Here is a 5,596-nt window from a genome sequence, read left to right on the forward strand (position 1 = left end):
TTTTTTTTTCCTTTCTAATTTGAACATAACAGTGAAAATTCAGTAGAAAGGTATTAGTAAGGCTATCATCAATCATCACCATCAACAAACGAATACATTACAGCCTTACAGGAATGGTTTAAAACAATATTTAAAAAAAAAGAAAAGGTGTGAATGAAACACAATTTCTGCATAACCAGAATTCTAATGGTTAGTTTTGAGTTGTTGCCACTCCCCATCCACTGCTTCTTTCCACAGCGTGACTATTGTCCCAAGAGGCTACAACCAACATGTTTCCTGTCAGAGACCATGAAACCCTCCAAACAGGATTCTTGAAGTCATTCAAAACCTTCCCCTCCCACTGATCTCCTTCTTTTGCCACACTCCATATAACAACAGTCCCGTCCTCGGAAGCACTTGCAATTGTCGACTTTGGAAGCCCCAAGTTGGGTGCCCACGCGACATCCCTCACCCAATTACTGTGCTTCTGAAGGGCCGGGAGAGAATCCATCTTCCAAACGCCGTTACAGAGCTTCCACACCTTCACTGTGTTATCACACCCACCAGATGCAAGCTTACGAACAGGATCAAGTAAACCAGAGCCAACTATAGCACCAGGAACCATTGGAGGAGCCCATGACACTGTAGTTACTCCAACAGGGTGTGCCTGATCGATTCTTTTGGTGTCCCAACTACCATCCGACCTGGCACTATAAACAGAGATACATCCATCAGAAGATCCACAGGCCAAGCACAGCCCAAGTTCATGGGGAGCCCAAGAAATAGAATTGACCGATGATTTATGCTCACTGAAAACACGATATTGTGTCCATTCATTTTGGTTGCCTTCCTTCCAGATTATAACTTTACCATCATAGGAACAGGAAGCAAGGAGTGAACCAAATTTGGGGTGTGCCCAAGCAACCTGCCAAACTGGACCACGATGACCACTTAGAGTAGCAAGATGCTGCGTAGTAGAATTGTTGCTCACACGAGTTATTTTGATCATTGCATCAGACGAAGCTGTTGCCACACGTTTTCCATAGTAATCCATGGATACGTCATGTACTATGTCAGTATGACCTGTTTCAATCTTCTGTGCAGGCATCTTATTGTGTAGTTATTATTCACCAACTTTCTGCCTACATTTTGTATATGAAATCCAAATTACACAACCACAAGGATACTTAATATTTTCATAGTATGCAGTTGAAAAATCAAATAAATCGTATATGGCATTATACATATGTAAAAAATTAGATGAACTTCATAGTCAGACAGTTTGAAAAGTATACAAATGTTGGACTCAAGTGAAAGGAAAATGCAGAGTCTTATTAGGGTGTGATTATTTAGAAAATATATATTTCGTTCTCCATCTTCTAAATTTTTCTAAGTTCTCATTATCCATTAGAAATTTGAGAAAAAAAAATAAAAAACAAGTTCTAATTGAATTATTTCCCATTTATAAAATATGAACTCTTTTAAAAAAAAAATCCTATAAAAATATGAACGTAAATGGTAAGTCAAAATAGTATGAACAAATTTGGATCTCAAATCAAATCAGGCGGTTCAGGCCCAATCTGATTTTATTTTTGGATTTGAATATCAACTTTTTTTTTTAGATATAAAAAGTAAACTAAAAATCTAACTGAAATATAGTTTTGATATTGAAGTAAATGAAATCAGGATACGATATAAAATTACAAATAATAATGGGATTCAAAATTCATTAATTGATGTAAATCTTGTATCTATTATCTGCTTTGGATCAAGTTTGCAGTTCAGATTGTTACTTTTAATTTTAACCAAATCATGACCCAACATGATTTCAAATGACACTACTTTTGGGAAACTTAAAAGTCAGTGAAAATCAAACAAAATATGCATATCCAAGTTCTTGTACTAGATGGTATGGGACGGACAACAATGAATGATGTCCTTAGTGGAACTGTGGAAGATAGATTTCAAATGGGCAATTGTGGATAATGAGGGCAGGCAAACAAAATGTTGGATAATTAGCAGTGATCATTCTGTAGTGGTGATAATATGGATAGGTAGATTTTGGAGAGTGAGGTTGGGCATCAATTTGGTGGGTATCACCTGAATTTTATTTTGAATATACAAAAATTTCAGATATAACCCACAAACTAATTCAGGAAATCCCCCACCATAGCAAACTTTTTTTCTTTTGAAGTGTATTGTTAGGAACTGCTAGTATGTTACACAGCACACTAGCACAGTAGAACACGGGATATATGCTTCACCAAATACTCCATAATTAATATGTCAAATGAAAAGACAAAGGACTGGTGCGTGAAACAAGACAGCTATCTTCCTTCTTCTCCCAAGATTGCTATCTAATTAGACAGGAAGTAAATGCTAAAGCCCTAACAAAGAAGATGCAAGTTAGCATAAACAATTTGTGTGATATGGAAGGCATAAACAGAACTTATTTGCTTTTAGCAAACTCAAACGCTTATATAGAACACAAAAATGTAAAATTTGCCAGAGATGCTCCGAATAGACATTTATTATGTCATATATCATAACTAAGCATACTTCATAATCATTCAGCCCAAAGAAGCACTGCTAGTAACAAAATCATTCTGACAGCCAAAAAGAACCTTAGAACATGATAGTAAAGATAAATGGAACGCATATAACTTAAATGAAATTAGGAAATCCAAATGACACCTAAAATTACACCACCTCAAAAAAAAAAAAAAACACGAAATCTTCAATGCATTTGATATAGATCTGGAATTTCTCACTGCGTCTCCGCAAGCAAAGATTCAATCGTAATCAACAAAAAGGCGGAGAAAAGAACTCTGCGATTAAACTGTGCCTACCGCCTACGAGTATATAAAAGCCAACATACAAACAAATTACAAACAGAGATTTCAAGACATAGAGCTTACCGGTTAGGGAAAATGTGATCTGAATGGCAGATCGGATCAGAGGTATAGGCTGCTAAGAGAATGCCGGAAACAGGTAGTGTACATGAGAATGGAGAGTTTACTGCTAAGCGCTCATTCTAAGGGCTGTTAGAGAAAGTTGTGAATTGTATTACCGGTTTGTTGTGATTAGCTCGGGTCAGGGAACCCGAATTTCATACGGAGTAACTGAAATCAAGCCGGCTTGATTTCCTTTTTTTATTTGTTATTTTATTTTGTAAATTTTTATAATAAAATTTATTTTAAAATTTTTAATTTTATTAATTATATATATAGTATTTTTTCAAAATTTTTATTTTGTTATTTAAAATTTGTATTTAACATCGAAATTATAATTATAGAGTTGAAATTATTAATTATAGAAAAGTGAATAAAACAATAGATGATGTGTAGGAGTTTAAATTAGTAGACTCACAAAAAGAAAGAAAATGGGATAAGAAGTGGAGAGAAAATAAGAGATGAGAAGAGCATCCGTAATAGTAGTGTTTTTTTAGTGATGTTTCAGGAGTTTTTATAAGTGTACTTAGGAAAGATAATATGAGAGGAGAAATATATAAAAAATAGAAAAAGGAAAAAAATATCAAAACAAAAAAGGGTGTGAAAGTGAATCTGACAAGAGAAATAACGAGCACCCGCCTAGTAGGCATTTGTTGTGCGCCCAACATACACAACTCTCTTTCTTCTTTTTTTTTTTTTTTTTTTTTTTTTTTTTTTGAGAGAAAAAACTTAATGCATTAAATCATCAGACAGAAACTTAACAAGAAAAGGGGGAGGGATATCAACCCACTCCCTGCAATCTGACATAGAAGCGGCTTCCCTAGCAACAGAGTGGGCAGCACAGTTCGCAGATCGCTTAACAAAAAGGAAAGCTACATCATTAAACAACGAAGCAGACTCTTTAATATCACCAACTAAAAGACCTAAAGCAGAATGAAAAAGGTCCTCATGAATGGCATGGTAGACAGTCTGGGAATCTGTCTCAATATCAACTTCTTCCACACCCATCTCCTTCAACCAGTTTAAAGCTTCTCTTATACCCACTGCCTCCGCCTCATTCACCGTGAAGGTGCCTTGCATGTTCATGCCTTTTGCAGCAAGGAACCGCCCCTCTTCATCTCGTAGGACCATACCCAACCCCATGGTGTTGTTTGCGTAGTTAAAAGCAGCATCTGTATTAATCTTCATGCGTCCAGGTTCAGGTTTTCTCCACTGCATATTATCATCTAAGGGCCCTGGTTTATTTTCCACAATGTTTGCATTCTTCCAGTTAGCCCATAGGGAAAGAGCTTTATGAATTACAGTCTCCATAACAAAAAGGGTGCCCTTCCAAACACGTTCATTCCTGCTGCTCCAAAGCCCATGGCATATCATGATCAATTTGCATAGCTTCTCCTCACTTAAACATCCTATGCAATCAAACAACCAGTGTGCTACCCTGTCATGGTTTTGTGACATACCTGGCAGTCCTCCCAATAGTTTATTCCATATTTGCTTTACAATATGACATTCTACAAACAAGTGGTAAGCAGATTCCACAACCCGTTCACACATATGGCACATTAAGAAGCATGGTATTTGCTTTATATTCAGAGCATCTCGTGTGGGGAGAAAAGAACATGCCATTTGCCAGCAAAATATCTTCACTCTGGGTGGCACTTGCAGTTTCCATATTTTCGTCCATGGGCGCAAATCGTCAGCTTCAGCCGCCAACAATCTGTAGCATGATTTCACAGTATAATCTCCTTTCTGACTCCAATGCCATACCCATGCATCTGGTGGCTTGCGAGAACTGATAGGGATGCTGAGCCATGCATCTGGTGGCTTGCGAGAACTGATAGGGATGCTGAGTATATTAGCAGCATCGTTTACATCAAAAATATCTCTCACACAGTCCACATCCCATTCTGTACCCTGCATATTCATCAAAGAGGAAACCCAACTCTCTTTCTTCTTTCTGACGCAATTACTGTTCCAAAAATTCATTTTGCAGTTGGACCCAACTAATTCATTCTCATTTTTCTCTTCCCTCTACATCACTATCCTAAAAACCATTGCTATAGATGCTCTTTATAAAGTGATGCCAGGAATTTGGACCCACAATTTTGTGGATAAAAATGGGAGAACGATTGTGAATGCCCTAGTAATATAAGAATAATAATAATAATAATAATAATAATAATAATAATAATAATAATAATAATAATAATAATAGACATTCAAAAGAGCAATAAATAGATAAGTTGACGTTAAAAAATTAATTGTCATTTCAATAAACTATAAAAATATAACTTGTTATTAACCTGGTATAAGGAGTAAAAATAATTTAGTTGCATCAGTTTTTTAAATTTAATAACTTATTTAATTTTTTTTAGAGTGTGATGATTTTTTTTTTTTAAATCAATAAAGAGACATTCCTCTGAAGAGACATTACACCCTAAGAGCTGAAAGAGTTGTTTTATCTAAACATTCTGCTATATATGTAAAACATGTTGGTCCCAAGGGGATGGGGTACAAGTCTAGAGGGGGGGGGGGTGAATAGACTTGTATAAGATTTTGCAAATCTTTTTCGACCTCTCGTGTGTATTGAACTTAGGATGTTTAGGTTCGATACCTCACGAGGTGAAGACAAAGTTTTATGCGCAGCGGAAATATTATCCCCTTTT

At 36.0% G+C, this 5,596-nt stretch overlaps 1 pseudogene; it reads right to left on the reverse strand.

Annotated features, from left to right (window-relative positions):
- Nucleotides 1–183: 183 nt before the first annotated feature.
- LOC115998887 lies at nt 184–1,239 on the reverse strand (annotated as a pseudogene).
- Nucleotides 1,240–5,596: the final 4,357 nt, after the last annotated feature.

Source organism: Ipomoea triloba, chromosome 12 (assembly GCF_003576645.1).
Source record: "Ipomoea triloba cultivar NCNSP0323 chromosome 12, ASM357664v1".
Taxonomy (NCBI): domain Eukaryota; kingdom Viridiplantae; phylum Streptophyta; class Magnoliopsida; order Solanales; family Convolvulaceae; genus Ipomoea; species Ipomoea triloba.